This window comes from Cyphomyrmex costatus, unplaced genomic scaffold (assembly GCF_001594065.2).
Source record: "Cyphomyrmex costatus isolate MS0001 unplaced genomic scaffold, Ccosl1.0 scaffold193, whole genome shotgun sequence".
Taxonomy (NCBI): Eukaryota; Metazoa; Arthropoda; class Insecta; order Hymenoptera; family Formicidae; genus Cyphomyrmex; species Cyphomyrmex costatus.
This window is the reverse complement of record NW_017275965.1, coordinates 3,258,479-3,268,621: the sequence shown is the minus strand read 5'-3', so window position 1 is coordinate 3,268,621 and position 10,143 is coordinate 3,258,479.

Here is a 10,143-nt window from a genome sequence, read left to right as displayed (position 1 = left end):
GGGGGTGGGGGGGGGGGGGGGGAGTGGGTGATTCGGTGAATGGAATATTATTGGGGCATCCTTTCACGCGGACTCGACGGAAGCTAGAAGACCTCATCTGGCGAGCTGTATGGATAGCGTTCGCCCTGGCAATGCCGCCTATTGAACCGTCGGTTATATACGTACACATACATACGTATTACGCGCATCTCTATACAGACAGACGCGCGGAATATGAGCACGCGAGTGTACTCGTATATGCGTGTACACGCATACGTGTATACGTGGTGTATACGAAGGAGCAAGTTTACACGAAAACGCAGTTCATTCGTTCGTTCGTTCTCGTCACGTGTATACACTCGCATGCACATCCACACGTAGATGCACTCACTACACGCGTACATATGTACGTTTCTCGCGTCTATGTGCGCGTCCAGCACGTACGTGTGGGTTCTTACATTTCATGATTTATCGCGCAGCTTTCAGCGGGCCTCAAAGCGTCCTGAAAGCGCGCAGATTGATAAAAGAAATAATAGAGGACGCGAAATAGAGGGACTCGATCTGATACGGGGAGAGCGCGCGAGATAGGGGGTGAGGCGAAGGGTGAGGATGCCGCGCGGCGGGAAACGTCGCCGATGAGAGCGGAAAGATGGAAGGGGTGGTGTAGAGCGACGTGGGCGGCGGGGGTGCGACGACGGACGCGCGTCGGACGTCGTTCTTGTGAAATAGGAGAGAGCGGTGAATTCTTTCGATATGCTTTGGTTCACGCGCGTGTACCACCCTCTCTTCTCCAGTCCGGCGCGGCGCGGCGCGGCGTCTCACTCGATCGCGTGTCTCCGCACTCGACCGGCACGCGAGAGCTTCCCGTCCACCCCTTCTCTCGCTTTTGCAGCACGTGTACGTATTTCCGACCGTCTCACGGGGACTCGCTATGGCATTGAATATCTTTGAGCGTATAACTAAGCCTTAAATCGAAATTCCGTTAAAGTGAGTGTCGCTTAAATTTTAACGATCGACAAGATTTATTTACGACTATTTCTCGATCTGTAAGTGCGAATAATCTTTTTTTTACGTTTTGTGCTATTTTTTACATTACAGCAAATTACTTATTTCTAATTTAAACATTTATAATTATATTGTAAAAATATATATGATATTTATATCGGTAAAGAAGAGAAGTACTAAAATGATTTAACAAATCTATTTTTCTGGGGTTCTGTTTTGAATTTTTGTGCGATAAAGTGCAAGACTGAGAAATTCGGCAACTTGATTCTTGAAAGGATAATTGAGAGTGTAAATGTATACCTACATATATTCTATCTCTCTTTATGATGAAGTTGATGTCGTTGTACGAGTTTTGTCTACAATGTTTCGATCTACGCGTTTGACGATGATAATCGCTTCGCGAGGATTTGCCTCGAAGTATGCACCCGTCAGGAATGCAACGGCGGGCGCATAGATGAGATAAAGAGACCCGCGGCGTGGAAAGGAAGGTGGAAAGAGAGCTGTCGCTACGGTTAGGACGGGAAGGGAAGACCGGGGACGGACGAAGGGTGGCCGGAAAGTTGCAAATGGTATGAAAGGGGGCGAGAGCGCGTGCGAGAGACCGAGGGTAAAGAGGGGAAAGACAAAAGGGGTGGTAGAGAACTGTGAATCTCGTGGCAGCATTGTCACTCCATTCGCCGGGCTTGCAAAGCTGGGGCGGTTCCGACGCCACCACCACTGTCACTATAACCACCACCTCCGCCAACGACTACCGCACCGCCACCGCCGCTACACAACCGCACTACCACCATCATCCGCCGCCGCTGCCACCGTCGCTGGCGCCAATCCCACGAGGTTACCTTGTTTTACTGCCGTCTTCCGGATTATCTATCGAATCGACCGATGTGGTTAATTACTCGTTAATACGCCGCTGGCATTAATTTTGCAATTTTGGCTTTAAGCTGCGGCGACATAATTATGTTGACATAGTGTTGACAAACAAAAGGATTCGACTCTTCGAAAATTCTTTAAATACGTATTTATATATTACGAGTCGCGCAGACTTATTGAAAATAAAATTAAAAATTCAAAGAAATTACAATTAAGTCCTGCGATAATTTTTTTCCAACATTCTCGAATTATTGACAAGAATTTATATTTATTATATATGGAAGTAGTATTCTCTTTCATGTCGTATGTATTCACAGAAAAAAAGATCCGTTTAATTTTGTAACAGTCGGTCGCAATCTCTCCGCCCGCATCTAAGTTGATAAGAATTTTTAGCCCTTTAAAACGTCTTGTTTGTGAGCTCACTTTGTGCCAGCGCAAGGGAGTGTATATTCTACGACCCCTTCAGCAAGTTATAATGCGGAAAGGGTCTGTTCGAACGAACGATTTATCATTATCCCGATAACCCGGCGCGACGACGATACGACGCTCAATGCACCGAACGGTCTCTATTTGCGCGCGGGGTTGTATGATTTACTATTTCCTCGGCGCATCTGCTCGCTTAATTAACGTTACTTCGATGCTGTTTCGAAGATACGATCGGTGTCGCGGTACTGAGTACCGGGCGCAAAATGTTACATGGAAATCCGTCTGTCGATACCAATCAGCATTATAAAGCATGTTCTAGATTCCGCATTCTTATGTCTGTTTTTTAACTAAATATACCACGAAATAATAGAAAAATATAAAAATAATATTAAATATTAAAATAAAAATAATTTAATTTTTCTTTAATGCTGAGTATCTTGTATTATTCGCATTTTGGCTCGAGATTTATTTGTAGGAAAAGAATGATTTGCTGTGTAAAATATCTAAAAATTTAGCTAGATATAGATCTAAAAATAATTTTGTTGAGTTATCAAATAATTATGAAGAACACTGCTGACAATGTTGTAAAAATTTTATCATTCAAGCGATCAGTTCGAGCATCTTATATAATTATTTTGATGATCCAAATTATTTTCTGATCTGTACACATCAGCTAAATTTTTATAGATATTTCAGCAAAAATATTCTTTTTGTGTATGTATTTAAAATGTAAAAGAGATTAAACAATAATTTCTCGATATACTCGAATTTCCATTATTTCATTTTAAGTTTGATATGCATCGGATTTTAACGTGCAAAAGATCGTGCGAATATTGTGACATATTTTGTGCACGATCGCACGCGTCGTCGTGCGTAGCATCGGATGCGCTTAAAGTGAAAAGTTCTCGGAATAATGGGCGCTCGACTGCGTTTTTCAATGGCTCGTGCATCAGCTCTCACGCTTTCTCTGTCTCCGTCTCTCCCTCTTCGTGGCGGCACGTGGTTTAGAGTAATTACACGCCGGTAGGGAGGGCAAACATATTGTTCAGCCGCAAAGGGTGGTTCGAGCAACCCGCGGTAGGTCGAGTAGAGTGGGAGTATATACACGAGGGCGTGGAGTCGATCTGATGATGCGTGAGGCAATCCACCCTCTGAAATAATCGAAAGAAAATTCATCGCGCAATTCAAAACTTTTTTTCTATGTTATGCCTTAAGAGTTTGTCTAATTAATTTAATTTAAGAATTATGTTATAGAAAACATAAGTTCTTAAAATAAAACAAATCATATCTTGCAATCAATATGATTGCGAGATGTCTATAAAATAAATATATCTTAAGAATATTATTAAAGTATATTGATCAATTTCGCTTCAGTTGACTTTAAATCCAGTAATGAATAAAATCTCCGCGTCTTTTGTCGTCCGCATGATGGTTTCCTCTCCTTCTCTTTTTTATAAAAATTTTTCGTGAATAGTAAATCCATATGGCACGTCTGTCGACATATAATCCGTTCAAGTTAGCGAGAGTTGGAGTTACAAGGAGAGTGAACGGGACATACAATGCCAGTCCTCGTATCTTCGGTATCTCTTTGCACGGAGCTCTTATTGTGACCGCCTGCGGGGCGGCACAGTCAGCTATTATGTTTATTAAGTTGGCGGTATGTGCTGATTCCAAGAGAGGAGAGAAGTCGACGGTGGATAGGTGGGTGCCCTGGGTGAGAGAGGAGAGCTGGATAGTCTCTAGAAGCAGGGGGTGTATTGTCCCGCGCATTGTCTGCCCCATTGTGTGACATCACGGTCCGATAACTGCCGATAAGGCCTCGGCAATGCTCAAACTGTGGGGGTGTATGCGCGATCGCGTCGCGCGTTTTCGCGCGCGCACAAGAGAGAGAAGGATATAAAAAGAAGACTATAACACAGATGTGTAGTCGGCGAAAAGAATACCGATGTCGCGAGGGGGTACAGGGAACGATTCGATTTCCTTCGCTTTTCTTGAATTGCTTCTTTACGAACTAATGTATAGACTATCGTCAGACATCGAGCGAAAATTGAAAATCGAGATAAGCGCGATCTGAATTGACTGATATTATTTTGATTTTACTTATATTACAGCTATAAGACAGTATTTTATATGTATATTGTATCATTTTGTCTTATTTATTACAAGATATTCCGAAATTTTTTCGCGACTAGAAAAATATTCTAATAAGAAAGTATCCAAAAAATTAAATAAAACAGTTATTTGTAAATTTTTATTTTAAGCAACAGCTTTTCGAAAGAACAAGGGGTTTAAATATCCAATTATAGACGTTTAGACGACGACCTATTCATGAATCGCGTGTGCGATAGTATGAATGAGTTGGTGAGTGTCCACTTTAGCTAATAGTGAAGACAGTCTGTAATTCGTTATATTTAAATTTTTATATCTCAAAAATTACTGCTTAAAATAAAAATTTACAAATAACTTTTTCACTTAACTTTTTGAAAATTTTAGAACACCCTTTAAATTGAGCATTTTTTATTATATTTTACTGTTTCCTATATTTAATTCTCGTTCTTATTAAAATTAATTTGTTTTAGGTTTTCTTGGCTTTAGCAGCGATACGACTTGGTAAGTGTTTCACTTTCGCTTTTTAATCTTGCGAATAAACTTCTAAGTCTGCGTGAATCATAATATCTAATACGGTTGTGGTTAAAGAAATAAAAATTAATTGATTTTCTAAAGACACGAATAAATTATTATATTATATCTTTACGCGATGGGGACTCCAATAGAAAGAAACCGCGTACAGTTATATTATAAAAAAATAAAATAAAAATGACCGGAAAGTTTTTAATTATGCTAGAGCCACGTGTGATACAAAAGCGCATCTCTGTGTAAAAAAGAACATGTTAAGAAATAAAATAAAATACTATTATAATATTATAAAATAATTTGATATTGCATCATATTGTCAGTGAGCAAAAAAATGAAAATTATGACGAGCGATGCGTCTATACGATTCATCCCTATATTTGCACTGTGGTGATATTATATTGACTCGGGGACTTGGCACGAATGCCGGACGTGGCTACCGACCATATATGAATAACAATCAGGAGCTATAACCCTCCCGCGATACATAATACTCATAATATATATATGTATACAGTGGCCTTTTACGAGCCGCCGCATTTTTATGTTAATCGCGCAATCCTAGACAGGCGGGACGACTGCAGTCCGTCCTTTTGTTATCTTATAGCGCAAACAGTGATCGTCGTCGAATTTGTTCCGCGCGAGCGCCGTAAATGGAAAAGGTCATCTCCGCAGAGAAAGGGATTATGAGGGTGCATGTACGGGGAGCATATTTTTTGACCGAATTATACGTTAGATGTGAAGGGCGATCCGGTCATTTCTTTTTTTTTTCTTTTTGTTAGATAAGTGTAGACAGATTTGGAGCTGTCTGGGAATTGTCCGGCTATTTGAACGATGACGTAAACACTTAGGGGATTCTATTGGTACGTCTTCGTTTTATTTATTTGCTACTAAATAATATAATACTTTAATTATAATAATTATGAGAGAAGAGTTGTTAGATTTTTATAAATTACAAAAATAATTAATCGATATAGCTGAAAAATATAGGTTCACATTTTCAATGTTTTTCTGCATGGTTTTTATTTAGTCGAAATTCTGCGCTTGAAAACTTTTACCGCATTTGGAGTACTTTCCATTTGGACACAAATCGACATAACTATTATTTTTTATGTTTGTTAATCATAGAATCCTAAGAAAAATAGAGCGCGATGATCGTGTCAACTTATATCACTAAATGGAATGCATCCATGTTGCGTTCAATTGAAGTGAAAATCTGCTTTATCATAAATGTGCATTTATCGAAAAGTACTGACCAGGTTTGACGATTTAGCATCCTTCTGTGGATATCTTGCTACGCGACTCGTCGCTGCGATTCAGCTCTTCGCCAATTCACAGCTCCTCTTGAGAACGTTGTAGAAACGAAGGCGACGAGGAGTTATAGAAGGAGAAAAGGGGAAAGACGGAAGTTAGATAAGAAGAGAGAAAGAAAGACAGGTAAAGAGGGAGCGAGAGAGACAGAGCGACGCGGAGCCGCGACGGCGGCTGGACGTTTTATGCGCGCCGCGCAAAAGATGCCTTTGAATCCTTAATTCCCTTTGAAACTCTCATTCTGGGAGCAAAATGGCGAGAACGAGGCGTATTCTTCGGTTGAATGACGTATTGAGCGAGTTTTGTATGCCGTTGCGTCCGCGAGCGGCTCATCCAGAGCCCTATGGCCGCTTATACGCGTTATACGTATTACGTTCTCTCTTTTTTTTTTCTCCTTTCACATCGTGCGCGACCGAGTGACAAGAAATGCACGAGTTTACACGGTCTTTTGTCTTTCTCAAGATTCACCTCCCGTTCGTCGTTTTTCGATGCAATGTACTCTCACGACAGAGAATACTGTTCGTTCGCCGTAATTCAGATTATTACTCTCTCGTTCCTTTCATATCATAGATTGATCACGTTATACGAGCTGTTTCTCATGAACTTTCTTTAAAAAAATGAAATTAGCGATTTTGCTCCCTAAGCATTCCACTATCAAGAGCAACAAAATCAGTTTGAAGTTGTTTCTTTGCGGAACTTTTTACTTTCATAACTGAGTTTTACTGTTACCTCGTACTTTATTAAAAGTAAAGTATGAAACAATCGAGAAACAATAGAGCAACTATTTTTTTTCTTAAATTGGAACCTGCTTCGAGCGATAAACTGCAGGTTCGCGAGGAAGTGTGAGATCTTGTGAATAGTAGAAAGGATTATGTTGACTGTTCTCCAAGGTCTCGTTTGTACAACCTCAGCTTTGCTTTATCGCTTCTAACAACTATCGCGTTACGATAATTTCCCGTCGAAATTGTCGGCAAATATCATGTACGTCCCAGAATTCCGGTCGGGATTCACGTTGGGCCATCGATCGTCTTTCGCGGAAACTCGCACGCTCGTCGTCTAACGAGACATTCGGCAGCAGGATTCGACGACCACCGTCGCCGCCGTCGTCGTCGATGCCACCATGGGGGGGGAGGGAGGGGGGGGTGGAGAAATCTCGCGACGTGTACGCTTCAAGAACTCGGCATTATCGGTCGGGTTTTCTCACGGATACAATTTCCCGACGCAATTTTCTTTTCAGTCGGTCCCGGCGAATCCAACGCGCGCGCGGGTTGGACTGTGGGTGGCAAATGGCAAAGAGAGAGAAAGAGATACGATGACATGGGGGGGGGGGGGGGAGGCGCGGCGCAGCCCATATTCGTGCATTGTGGCACGTTCCATCGCGTTCTCAACTGAACTGAACTCGACTCAACAGTGGAGGACACAATGGGCGGTATGAATAAGTATAACAGACAGACACCGGTACAGACAGACACAGGTAGCTCAGGCCGCAGTATGTGAATGAGGAACCCATTTGATAACACGCCTCCACAGCCACCCAGGTCCATTGTGTCGCTTCCTATTCAGCTGCTCTATGCCCTCTTCTCCTCCTATCCCCTCTTTACCGTCCCTTCTCTCTCTCTCTCTCTCTCTCTCGTTCCCTCTGCTCTGAACCCCTCCTCCCCTTCTCTGCTGGATTCGCCTTGCTCTGCTGGTGGTGTTACCCCTCTCGCTCACTCGTTCTCGTTCCAATATCATCGCCGAGATCTTGTCCTATCTGTCCTGCACCTGTATTATGCACAGAGGAAAAAGGCAGACACGGATTCGCCGTGTGGTGGATCCCTTCTTCTTTATTTTGATTATGCGTTGGCTGCGTAGGATCGGATCGCGATGAGAGTGAATTAGAAACGCGAGACACCGTGCGAAAACCGCTCAGGGCCGATGAATAATTTATACAATTTAATCTGCTTTATTTGATATCGTGTTGCAAAGGAGATAGATATTCTCATCATAGAATTATATATATATAATATTTAGCGTTCGGCAAAGTAGAAGCTATAAATCATTTTCCTCATTTTAAGAAATTTTGTAGAAGATAATTACTTTAACATTGAAATCTTGTTTTATCTTGCTATTTTGACATTATCTTGAAATTTCGATTTAGAGTGTCAAGAATATCGAGTCTTACCTTTCGTTATCGTTGTTTTCAATGGTATGTGTATGCGTCTTTAACACAGCAAAAGGGTTAAACCGACCCTGTCCGCGGAATAGGTAGGTATTACTAGCGAATGATCCTGGTCGCGTGGATACTATGGAAACTATCCTGGGATAGCAGTCGTAGGTTGTACATCGACAGAGAGTGTGTGTGTGTGAGAGAGAGAGAGAGAGAGAGAGAGAGAGGAGGAAGAGAGTGCCGACCAACAACAATGAGGCAGAGACAAAGCCCAGGTACAATGCTGATGTTGAACTCGACTGATTTCGACGATTTTTGGCCTTTGCATGTGCATCGCGCGTTACTCGACAATGATTCCCGCATACGTAATCATCGCTATAGCCGCGGAACTCTGGTACCCTCGCTCGCGGCAGTGGCTCTCACCCGCGGTCTCTTTTTCTCCGATTGGATCTCTTTTGAGGGCTTCGATGCACGAGCCAATAGAATATTACCGTGACAAGGCGGTCTGTTTGTCGGCTCAAACTGTGGCTCATTGAATAGTAGTTGAGAGTCATAGGTGATTCACACTTTCGTCCGTGCAATTCGCTTTTCAATCGGAGTACGATGTGTTTAACCGGCGGTCATCTCATCGGAGCAAGTGGAGGTACAATTGGCAATCATGTACAGCTTAAGTTCTATTTTTAGAGTACTTGATCTTTAGGGAATGTGTACATTTGAACGTGGTATATACAAATTAAAATTATTGCCTAAAATTGCGATGAAAAATGTCTTTTTACGAAAGGAAATGCAATATGCATAAGAAATTTAATTAAACAGGATCAATGTTATTGGAATAATATTTAGACGTCGACGAGAGAGATATGAGATCTCAAATGCCGACATGATTCATCATTGGTTGGGATTCATTTCACGGTTCGATACCAATTCATCGTGATCAAGAGTATTCTGATTGTGAGTCTTTATAATGATCTCGCATCGGGTTCCAGTCGCTTGTTACATATACATATACGCATTTTCAACTCAACTATTCAGCTGACCAATCCTTTGACGCAATAATTATTAAATTATTTAAAGTAAAATATTGATTTTTCATAAAAACGATTAATATAAAAGTATGATATGTACACTCTACACCCAAGAATATGTTTCGATTTATATCACTTTGCTGAGTCAACGAAATTAATCATCTGTCAGTAAAATTTAAATCAATTTGACAATTTTATTTTGCTTTTCATAATGTACTTTTTAAATATGTCAAGATATTAAACATATTTTGTATCATAAAAAAATATTTTGTAAATAGAAACGCACAAGTCTCTTAAGAATTTCGCTCTTGTTCGGTTTGTTGAAGCATGAAAAAAATAAGCACGTCTATACTTTCTTCATGCATACAGGCAGACTTAAGTTAAGAATGTGAATACTTCGTGTGAAGAATTCCGTGATGCGCATCGCGAAACTAACGACGATCTTTCGCCGGTCTCCGCAGTGCTTTTTCGGCACTCGCAAAGGGTGGATCCTGATCGATTGAGCACCGCTGACCGCACCTGAATAGATACATTGTGCCGAGGCGGCCTATTGACGGGCGATTGTTCCCTCAACAATAACAACAATATCTGAATAGTCGTCCTGCGCATCTCTCGCGCGTTGCACGCACCCACGCATCCGCGCGTGCACGCACGGACGGGGCGCTTTCACGCGCGCGCGTACATCGAATGTACACGCACGCGTGCAGCCAGAAAGGTTCCCGCACACCCCGCGAAATACATGCA